This window comes from Cupressus sempervirens, chromosome 10 (genome assembly GCF_028749045.1).
Source record: "Cupressus sempervirens isolate cs-2001-9-10 chromosome 10, ASM2874904v1, whole genome shotgun sequence".
NCBI classification, from domain to species: domain Eukaryota; kingdom Viridiplantae; phylum Streptophyta; class Pinopsida; order Cupressales; family Cupressaceae; genus Cupressus; species Cupressus sempervirens.
In genome coordinates, this window is record NC_143127.1 from 356,634,432 (window position 1) to 356,647,109 (window position 12,678).

Sequence of the window (12,678 nt, forward strand, 5' to 3'; positions counted from 1 at the left end):
AGCACATATAATATGATTGAATGAGTCAAAAGGGGTCATAGTTATCTCCCCCATAATAGTTATCTCTCTCTCTCTCTCTCTCTATTCTCTATGCCAATATAAGGTACAATTGGTTGATAGAGAAAGTAAATTGGCAGGGAGATCAAGGACACAATGAGAAAGGGGGGAGAGAGGGGGCAAGAAAGAGGAGAAATTGATCATGGATAAAAGAAAGAGTATGATCTAGGATTATGGATGAGAGAGGAAGGAAGGTTGGGGAGAAGGAGTGAGAGAGAAAGAGATGGGGAAGAGGAAGAGAAGGACAGTAAGGAAAGAGATGGATAGACCCATGTAGTTTCCTTCTCCATCTACCCCCTCCATATTTCTCTCCCTCCCAAAAAAAAAATTACACCTATCCTCCTCTTCTATATCCCATCATTTGACTCAATAGTAGATTCCACCCATACTTATTCAAGTAATCTTATACAGTATGCTTGGACATTGTCATACATCTTCTCTTTCATCCATGCTTGCAATTTTCACTAAACAAATACTTTCAAATTTATTTAAAATTCATTATCCTTGATCATGCATAAGGTTAGCCTCAATATTATATTAATTACATAAGGTGTCCCCTATTAGATCTCTCTCTCTCTCTCTCTCTCTCTCTCTCTCTCTCTCTCTCTCTCTCTCTCTCTCTCTCTCTCTCTCTCTCTCTCTCTCTCTCTCTCACACACACACACACACACACACACACACACACACACACACAACCTTTGTATCCCCATCTCTCATCATTTTCTATTATCTCACTTCTTCCTAATTCTCCTTTCTATACCTTTCCCCCTCTATCATTTTCCCCCATGTCTCTCCCTCTCCCTCTCTCTCTCCCAGTACATTTCTCCCCTTCTCTCACTCTCTCCCCCTATGGCCCCTTTTAAACATTTTGATTGCATTATGTGTGCTAAGGGGTCCTTAGATCACTTAGGACACATAATATGTGATTGAATGGGTTAAAAGAGGCCAAAGAAACCACTTTGACCCCTTTTGACCCTTTCAATCATATTATATGTGCAAAATGGTCCTAAGATCACTTAATAGACACATTATATGATCTAATACATAAAAATGTATCATAAGGTACCTTATCACCTCTTTTAACCTATTCAAACTATTATATATGTGCTAAGGTGCCTTTGGACACCTTAAGACATACATTATTCTTTCAAATGGTTTAAAAGGGGTCATAGGGAGCTAGGATGAAAAAGAGAGTGTTGATGTCGGATTGGTTTTGACAAGTGAGTGTCAACACACTTAAGCCATTTACTTAGTTCATGTCAAACTAGTAATACATGTCGAGCACAACATGTAAATATAAGACCATGCCGAGTTGCAATGAGTGTCGAGTCACTCATGTGCCAAGTCACTCAGGTGTCAAGCAGATAGACCATACCAATTGATTCAAGAGCCAAGTAAATAGTGGATGCCAAGCAGTACAGGTGCTAAGCCACAATAGAAATATAGTGCATGTTGAGCATTAGTTACTTCATATGCTGAGTGACACAGTTTTGACATATTTGATTGTAATGGCACAAACAACTATGTAAACCATTTTTGAGCTAACTTAAAGATAGATTTTGATCTTTTGGAGATAAGGACAAATCTCTATTTGGATTTCCTATGCAATTGCATGTAGCCAATTAAAAAATGGGAAGAATTAAGAAGCAAAATGGATGAATCTTAGCCATAGATTCATACCTAACCCTAAGCCACCAAAGCCATCTTAAGGAAGACAAAGCCTTAAATTCTTTATGATAGAGGAAAGTGAATGTGGAGGGAATTGAAGGAGCAAACAAGATATTTTGCATGCAGTGCATTGAAGGTGACTTAGAAGTTATGATGAAAGAGTGAATTGAAGAATTAGTTAGAGAAGAATAGAGGATACAACATTGAGACATCTGATCGTGAAGGATCAATAAGATATTGTGTATAGATGATCTATTATTAGGTAGGCAAGTGCCAATCGCATGATCTATGCTGAGACATATTAACAGGTAATTTTCATTAAATCTCTTAACAGAGTAGTCCTAACAAGCTGTATGAAATCCTTTAATAGGGTGCTTACTTAGTTGTAAGTTAAAGTCCTTAACAAGGCACACTTCTAATAGGGTGCTGAAATCCTTTAACCGGGTGAGACCTTATAGTCTTTGTAAGCCTTTAACAGGGCATACTTTTCATAGGGTAGATCATGTTCCATGATCAAAATATTATAAAATTCATTGGATAAACTTTATTATTGTAGTAGTGAAGATTTGTGGGTGTCATCCCCACCCAAATTTTATTTTCTCACTTGGAGGGTTTCTAGGTAATTATATCCGGTGTTATGTCTGTGATTGCTTACTTGGTTATATGTCTTAGATGCATATGCTTTGCATGTTATTTCAATTTATCTATTGAATTCATGTGATGAATGAATGATGATATTTTTATGGGTCCAAGTTCAAACTACTGATTCACCCCCCACCCCACCATGCAAAAGTTTACTCTTTCCACTTGTAGTTCCAAAAATTGGTATTAGAGCCTAATTCTCTAAAAGAGAATCTTTGTAGCTTTGATGAAATATTTTGAAATGGAATCTACAAGTTGGGAAAGACTATTGAAAAATAGAAGATTGAAATACATCTCATACTATATAAATTGAATGAGGCAAGAGAGGAACTAAAGAAATTCTTGAAGAGAAGGAAAGAGATTGCTAGTGCAGAGAATGATACTCAATACAAAGAGATAGACACTACCAAGCTATTTGAAGATGGTGACTCCAATGAATTTGATGTAGCAGTTGTAGATCTTATTGAAAAGAATAGAGTCCAAGCTGAGGAAATTAGAAATCTCAAGCCAGAGCAAGAATCACAAGCTATACTACTATGTGAGGTGACTGAACAAAAGAATAAAGCTATAGAAGACAAGGCCATGATTGAAGAAGACAAAATAATTATGGCCAATAGATTGGAAGACAAATCAACTGAGCTAACAAAGATTTCCAACGTGCAATTGGATACTCTAAGTCAAATGATGAATGCCAATTTTGAATTAAATGTCAAGGACATTGAGATAACTACATTAAAGTTGCAGAATGAACAATTGTAGAGTGGACTAAAAAGAGAAAAGGAATTTTCTCAGAGTTTCAACAAGCTAAATGAATACATCAAATACTTTGAGCAATTATTGAGATCCCCTAGATCCAACAATGATACATTAGGATTGGGCTATACAAGCACTGAAGGAGAATCAACCAAAGTTGCAGAAGAAAGGAACATCAAAGGTAAGAACTCCAAACCTACTTTTCATAATTGTGGTAAGAAAGGAGATATTGCTAATATGTGTAGGAGAAAGAATACAAATTAGAATGCCAAGCCTAAGAACATGACTCATTTTCATAAGTGCAAAAACCAAGGTCATCAGACACATGAACGTAGAACCAAGACCATGAATACACAAGGATTTGAAGGATATTGCTACAATTGTTAGAAGTATAGACATAGAGCTTTTGAATGCAGATCCAAATCCATGTGGTCATCAAATAAGCCAAAAAAGGTTTTAAAAAAATGGGAACCCTTACAATTGGGATTATAAAACAACATATAGTTGTCATTATTGTCAAGAATATGGACATGTTACTGAGAATTGTATTAGGACACACTTCAGTGGCAATTACAAAAGATGGTTGAGTCAAACTACATGTTTTAGCTATTTGAAGACTAATCATATCAATAAATATTGTCCAACTAGGTCAAAGGCACCAAGTTGTGAATTTGATAAAGGTAAAGGCAATGTAGATGTTGAACACATCAGAGATGTGATGAACAAGACATGGAAAAAGAAAAGTATTAGCAACACATCAAATAGAGAAGGGATCACTTCACCCAATGGGTTAGGTGATCACACCTCATCAAATTATGCAAATAAGAGGTATGTGTGACTTATATTTAAAGGTTATATCATGCATTGGTTCCAAAGGATATAGTACTGAAAAGACTAAATTAGCATAAATAAAGATGCAAGATGTCATTAGAAATTCAAGACAAATCTTTAAATTTTTCATGTTGTCATCGAGTATGAAAAGTTTCCTATGTATGTCGAGTGGAATGTGAGAAGATGTTGAGTTAGTAGTCTAGCTAGTTGATGTCGAGCTCGTAGCAGCTACCAAGTTGTGGAAATATCAATGGATGCCGAATGAACTCGAAATTGGTTATTGCCGAGCTTATAGTTGTGTAAACACTTAGCATTAAATAGAAGGTTTTTGAAGGGTATATGATAAATTTTAGCTCATTTTTTCACCATTTCAAAATCAAGAAAAAGTGAGAAGAGCTAGAAGCAACCTAAAATTTGTCAGAAGTGATTACAGAAAACTTGTGCAAAGATTCATCACTAGTTCAACAAATTTCCAAGGTATTTATCGGAAGCCAAGCTACGTAGTTTAAATTTTCTTAAACCCTAGCTTGTCACAATGGCATCAAGTTAAAAAGAAATTGAAGGGAAAGAAGTTCTAAATGTTCAACTAGTCAGTAATGAAGTTAAGCAGCCTACATTTAAAGCCATTCCTAACATCCCCTGTAAACAAGACCCTTCTAGTGCATAGTCTATGATCCTGCCAAATGTGATAATGGTGCAAGATGTGAAGAAATGCTACAATTGAAAGATAGGAAGTATAGGAGACATGGAGATAAGAGGTACGTATAATAGATTGTGTAAAAATGGTGTTTTGAAAGAGGAATACAAAATTGTTGAGAAAAAGGGTTTAACACAAGCCCTAGATTTTTCAAATGTATTCAAAATTGAGTGGATACAAATTGTGCTAAGCCAAATTCATGATGGTTCCTTGTGGCTAGAAGGAGGACCAATCAAAATAACCAAGAGAATAATTCATAAGGTTACCAACTACCCAACCCTAGATCAGCCAAAGACAATCTGGAGTGATTCTAAGGAAGTAATTGAGAAGAATATTGGAGCAGTCTGGAATAAAAGAGTTATGACTATAGATACCATCACTAATCCATTGCTAAAATTTGTTTTAAGGGTAATTTCACATAAATTCTATCAATCCAGTAGATTGAATAGTGCACCCTACATAGCTGTGGATGTTGGTTATAAAATTGTTAAGAAAGATCATACATATGATCTAGCAAAACTTTAGCTACAACAACTTATGGAAAACCTTGGAGCAATAAGGAAATCCAAGAGTGCACAATGCAAGTTTGGTTATATATTAGTTTGTATATTATTTTATGTACAAAACACATTTCCCTCATCTGGAACAGTAGGATGGAAGACCAACAAGTTAGTTGCAATACAAATTGGGGAGTACATTGAGCAACTAGGAGAAAACTTTGAAACTATAATGACCAGCTACTTTGAAAACTTTTAGAAGTCAATGAAGTAGAGACTTAGGATTCTAGTTTCCTTAGTCAAGAAACATTACAATGATGTATGTTTTCTTGTTGATGCTAACTACACATTTGTGTAAGCTAACACACAAAGGGTAAGATGGTTAAGACACTTAGGTTATGACGTAAATGGAGATGAAGCATCAGTAGCCATAATAGCCCTACTTACAGAGGAAGAAGATAAAACTACTAAAGTCTTTTGAAATTATGAGATGGTGAAGTCAAAGATTGCCATGGAATTGAAAACTACCTCCACAATCAAGAAGAAGGATAAGTTGGTTAAGAAGCTAAAAGAAACATTTGGAGAAGGTGCGGAGGAGGAATAGGAAGAAGATGAAGAATAGGAAGAGGAAGAACATGCACAAGCTCAAAAACCTCTAGCTTTGACTTAAAGCATGGGAGAAGGTAAAGAAGAGGAGGAGACTAAAGGTGTTGAGGGAGAAGAAGCCAAGGAAGCACCTACTACTGCCGAGTCAAAGAAAAGAAAAGAAAAGGCACAATTAGTGGAAAAGGAAAAGAAAATTATAAAACCTAGTCAACCAAAGCCTACTATACCTACCACTAAAGCTAGTACATGAGCAACTACCCAAAAGACCAAGGAAATGACAAAAAAAATAGAACAAGGAGGCCAAGAACAAAAGAAACCAAGAAGAAAATATGTGGCATAGCCATATTCTAATGAAGAGAGGACATAATCAGATGATAACATGCAATTCAAGGCGGTAAGTCACAATCCTCTCTCAGATCTTGAGAACTTATGTGAAAATTTCTTGAGAGTAATGCTGATTTATCTAGATTTAGACATATTAATTTTGATAAACTTGGAAAAGAAGAGAAAAACCAAGTGGAAGAGGCATTATATGCCTTAATGTCAAAGTTTAAAAACACTCCACTAGAATTTTCCAACTCAATACCTAAAAGCCTATATGATATTTTTGAGCAAAAGTGGCATCATTGTCTGAATGTGGAAAGACAAATCAGGGAAACAACATTAGCACAAGTAATGCTAGAGTTGACAAAGGGACAAATTGCTAAGACTGTCAAGAAATATGTAGTTAGGTTTACAACTAAATACAGAGCCTTCAACATTCTCCAAAATAATATTCAAGATGTTCTCAAGAAATCAACTCAAATATGGAAACTCATTTATGGGTTAACCACTATTAAGCAAGGAGAAGTTGATCCTTCCAAGGGTAAAAATGATGATAAGGATGATGATAAAGATGATGAAGAAGACAATACAGTTGGAGGAGAGACATAAAAGCAAGATGATGACAAGGCAATAGCTGAGCAGTAGCAAGATGAACAGAGTGTGCAGGACACACAAGTGTCGAGTGTCAGTCCTCCCCATGACACAACCAAAACTATTGAAACTATAACTATTAAGGATGTTTCTAATCCATAAGTTGAGAACATTAATCCACTTACTGTAGAAGATCTAATGAAGATATTGGATCAATCTACATTACAAGCTAATTATGTGGCAATCCTATTTTGGTCAATGTAGAAGAGCTACAAAAAGTAGTAATTGACATTACAAAGGAAAAAAGTGAATCCACAAGAACCACCTTGCATCATCCCTTTAGTTACTCTTGTACAACCTTGAATCCAAATGACAATAGATACATTTTTTAAGGTTGATACAACTAAGAAGAAAGTAAAAGAGCAAGACACAATTGCAAGACAACGGAATGAAATAGGACAGATAGATTCATCTATACCTACAACACAAGAACAAGGTGCCAACCAAGTCATAGTAATAGATTAAGTCAGGCCTAAAGAGATTTAACCAAAGGTGAAAGAACAAGTAGCCATCCAAGCACCGGTAGCCTTACCAGCATCTGCCACTCCTTCTACTCAAACTCTTCAAAGGTCGAGCGTAAATGCTACCCAATTACAAATCTTAGTGGCAAGCCCAAGCTCATCAAAGGTAGAAAAGGTAATACATTATGGAGAAATAAGCCTTGACAAAGACATTGTGATTCCAAAGTATGATTATGCTACTATGACATTTGAATAGATAGGCATTTTACAACAAGCCTTAGAAAGGAAAAAGCATCAAGAAATGCCTAGGAGAGAAAATAGGAAAAAGCAAGCACTTCAAGATATAAAGGACATATTTCTAGATGCATTAAGCCTACCAACTCCTAATGAGACCAAGCCACTAATAGAACAATTGACAGATACAGTGGAGAAGGTTAGTAATGAAGACCTTGATACAAATGTAAAACTATTAGACTGGTCTGAAAAGAAGTTTCATGGCAAGGTAAATGAGAAAATATCCAATGAGATAGCACTAAAACAAGTTTCATTGGCAACAAAGGTTATGGATGTAAAGAAGGTACTTGAGAATATATTCTTATTGTACACAAACTATGCAATCCTACACTCTTCACCCACGAGACTAGAAGTCACATTTTGAGTCTAGAAAGAAAAATACTTGCATCAAGTGCAAGCCTACCTACAAATCCAACTCAGAGTGAGAAGCATTTTAGAACACTGCTTTAGACACAAAGTTAGTTAGTTGGATTAACAACAAATGAGGCTAACATTAGAACCAAAATGACAAGCATTCAAGCTACCCTTACCCTACATATGGAGATAACACAAGGAGCTAGGCTATGCTAAAACACTATTGAAGAAATACCCCAATCTTTCTACATTAGATGGTCTATTAGACCTTGCTACTGAGCTTGCAATCTAAATTAATTCATTGAATGTTGCATGTGATAACTAGGATGCAACTCTAAGGATAATAATGAATGTCCATAAATCCTCTTAGGACTAACATACCATAGGTGTATAACACATTTGACATAAGTGTCAAAAGGAGGGACATATAATAAAGGGGGAGACATAAGAAAGGGATAGAAATAAGAAAGGGGGAGCATAACAAAAAAGGAGAATAAGAACAAAGGGAGAGATATACATTTTTGGGAGAAAGCATCCAAAAGATACAAATATCAGCTAGGAGAGAGCATATTAGATGAAAGAGTATCAATATCATAGCTTATTAAATTCAAATTATATTAGCAGAGACATGTTTACTCAAAGAGAAGCATAGAATTTTGGATACAATACAGACATATTAACTCAAGGGGAGCTATCAAATTTTGAGGTATATAAGTTAGTACAAAATTTTGAAATTTTGTATATAAGCTAAGTCATGGATATGTTATGCTCTAGAAATAAAGGTTAGTATTGTATATTTAAGTGTTTTTGACACTCATGTCAAAGGGGGACATTGTTGATCTCAAATTGGTTTTGACAAGTGAGTGTCAACAAACTTAAGCCATTTACTTAGTTCATCCCAAACTAATAATACATGCCAAGCACAACATGTAAATATAAGACCATGCTGAGTTGCAATGAGTGCTGAGTCACTGAGGTGTTGAGAAAATAGACCATGCAAATTAATTTAGAAACCAAGTAAATAGTGGATGCTGAGTAGTGTAGCTGTTGGGTCACAACAAAAATATAGTGCATGTCGATAATCAGAGACTTCATATGCCGAGTGACACAGTTTTGACATATTTGTTTGTAATGGCACAAACAACTATGTAAACCAATTTTTAGCTAACTTAAAGATATATTTCAATATTTTGGAGATAAGGACAAATCTCTATTTGGATTCCTTATGCAATTACATGTAGCCAATTAGAAAATGGGAAGAATTAAGCGGCAAAATGGATGAATCTCAGCCGTAGATTCATACCTAATCCTGAGCCACCAAAGTCTTCTTAAGGAGGGTGAAGCCCTAAACTCTTTATGATAGAGGAGAGTGAATGTGGAAGGAATTGAAGAACCAAACAAGATAGTTTGCATGTAGAGCATTCAAGGTGACTTAGAAGTTATGATGAAAGAGTGAATTGAAGAATTAGTTAGAGAAGAACATAGGATAGAGAAAAGGATACAAAATTGGGACATCCGATCATGAAGGATCAATAAGATATTGTGTAGAGGTGATATGTTATCAGGCAAGCAAATTCCAATCACAGGATCTATGCTGAGACATTCTAACAGGTGATTTCAGTTAAATCTCTTAATAGAGTAGTCCTAATAGGCTATATGAAATCCTTTAACAAGGTTCTTACTTAGTTGTAAGTTGAAGTCCTCTAACAAGGCACACTTCTAATAGGGAGTTGAAATCCTTTAATAGGGTGAGACCTAATAGTCTCTATAAGCCTTTAACAGGGAAGACCTTTTGCAAGGTAGATCATGTTTCATGATCAAAACACGGTAACCTTCATTGGATACGCTTTATTATTGCAATAGTGAAGATTTGTAGGTGTCATGCCCACCCCAATTTTACCTTCTCACTTGGAGGTTTTTTGGGTAATCATATCTAGTGTTATGTGTGTGATTGCTCGTAACATGGTTATATGTCTTAGATGCATATGCTTTACATGTTATTTCAATTTATCTATTGAATGCATGTGATGAATGAGTGGTGAAATTTTTATGGGTCCAAGTTTAAACTATTGATTCACCCCCTACCTCTTAGAAGTTTACTCTTTCCACTTGTAATTCCAACACAGAGTGTCTAGAAGGGTAATGGGAGAGAGATTGGGGAGAGGGAGAACTCTCTATCTTGAATGATAACAACTATCTCCACATAAAATAGATATCTCCTACACCATGTAATTAATATAGGTATAAATTCTTATGTGTATCATATTTGAACTACTATGCAAATAATTATCCTAATTAAGATTAGTTAAATGGTAATTAGTTAATATTTAAGATCACAACATGGTGAATAATATGGACACTCTAAAGGTAGTTCATAAATATCTTACATAAAAACAATCCATGTTTAAACAATGATGAAATCCTAGATTTTGATCTTCTATAGTGAAGATTGCTTTTTGTGTCACCTATTTCTCACAATGAGTTCATATTGGTTTCTTTGTTATTAAACAAGAAAAGTTTGATAGGGAGATAGACATGAGAGACCTAGATAGGGAGAGAGAGTGGTGAGATATATGTAGGGGGGCTAGAAGATTTAATTTTATACCAACCTTCATATTCATAATGAAATGATGTTGAGGTATGCATATCTCTTTTGTAACTTAAATATGAATGTTGTGATATATTATCCTCAAATAACTCTCCCTCTCTCATTTTTCATTATCTCCTTCTTCCCCACCTCTCTCCCTTGTTTCACTTTTTCCTTCTATCTATCCATATCCACTTCTTCTTTATTCTCTTACTTATTTACATCACCTTCTTTCTCCTTCTCTACCTATCCTATAGCTCTATCCCCTTATAAGCTTCTTGTCTTTCTATTAAACCCTCATCGAGTTATATCCCTTCATCTAAAATTACCTCTCCCTTAGCCTATCCCTCTCCTCCTCTAATATTTCATCACCTAAATATATCTCCCTCCCCCACTCTACATATGATTTAAGATTAGGGTTGATGGTGCAAGGCTTAAGTACACAAGGTTGAATCTCTCTCTCTCTCTCTCTCTCTCTCTCTCTCTCTCTCTCTCTCTCTCTCTCTCTCTCTCTCTCTCTCTCTCTCTCTCTCTCTTCCCCCCCCCCCCCCCCCTCACATATTTAAGCCACAAATTCCTTTAAATTGACAATCTTCAATCCATGACCAAATGTTTTACATGGAGGGGGTTCATGAGAAACATGAGGAAAGATGGGTATGTCACTCCCTCCCTACTACTATCCCCCTATTTATATTGATAATGGACATCATTGAAATGTACATAATAAGCCCATTCATATAGGAAGGGGGGGGGGAGGTGTTGAGAGGGGGAGGGAATGTGAGAGAGGGTGGGAGAGGATAATCAAGGGAACCCATTCCATACCAAACTGCAATCATCTCTTAGAACCATTAAAAAAAAAAATCTTCTTATTAAATGGTAAGGATAGTCAAGGTACCTTTCTTATAGGTGGTTACAAGACCACTAAACCATTTCACTAATGCCCATCTATCCATATCCACATCTCCTTAATTCTCTTACTCATATCTATACTTCTATCTCTTTTTGTTCCCATATATCTTTATCTCCCTCTCTTGTTCTTCATTATTTTTGTATCTCCCTTTTAATCTCCCTCTCTCTATTTATACATGTCTATGACTACTTATTTATGTTTTCCTATTTGTCTATCTCTCGTGATGAGTTCCTATTAGTTTCTTTGTTATTAGAAAAGAAAAGTTTGATTTCCTATTGAGTTCCTATTGGTTTCTATCCATATCTAGTGTTGGGAAGCTTTTTTGTTTTTAGTAGCAAGAAGGAACTCCATGCAACATCATGTTTGTTATGCTTTCTAATGCTTTTAGCTACCCACATGCATGGAAGGAGAAATCAGCTTGTGAGGAGGGGTAGCTACTTCAACAAGCTAGTTAATGACTTTGTTTTATTTTTCGCATTGTACATACTTGCACATATTAGAGTAGGTCTTGCTAGATTTCAAAGATGTGCACATGCACATTAGCTCCATTTTTTGGAGTATTTCTAAGATTTTTGGAGCTCCCTGGAGTTTTTTTATTCTGGTTGCAGAATTTTGTGAAGTTGTGGGTGGAACAACACATCATTTCTTCCTAGTGACTTCATCCCCAATGGATTTCTTAAGAATACTGATCTATGCTTAGCAGAAAAGCATCACATTGAGTCACCAAAAATGTTGGCCATTTTTGCCCCCCATTTAGCACATCACTGATAGCTAATCAGAGAGATCTTCCATGGGTTGAATTTTTTTTTTTTGGGTTAACACACTAAAGTTGGCAGCTAACATTTTGTGTTATCTGGTTCCTTCTTTTACCAAGTTGGCTTAAGTTCTTCATTGACCCTATTAGCTCAGTTTACTCTTCACCTAAGTGACACAGTTTTGGCTTGGTTTGTTCTTTAACTAAGTGAACTTGGTTTCCTCTATCACTGAGTTGACTCATTTTCTTCTTTGAACAAGCTACGGGTTAACACACATTCTTTTTTTGGGGTTGATTTTGTGTTAACCATTTTTGTTATTTTGAAGAGGCACTTTCATGCTCTTTCTAAAATAATGAATTTCACTATTTCAAAAGGCTTATCTTCTTGCCTTTCTGAAATAGAAAAATTTCAAAAATCTTCATTCCTTGCTCCCGCAAAATTATGAAATTGTTGTTTCCTTCCACCATGCATTGTGAAATGTTCCAACCAATAGGCTTGTGCCACATGGCGTTGGGCAAACATTTCATGTTATCCTATTTTTTTCTCCTAGTGAAATGGCAAGATTAGTTACATGTGGCAGGGTTAATATTG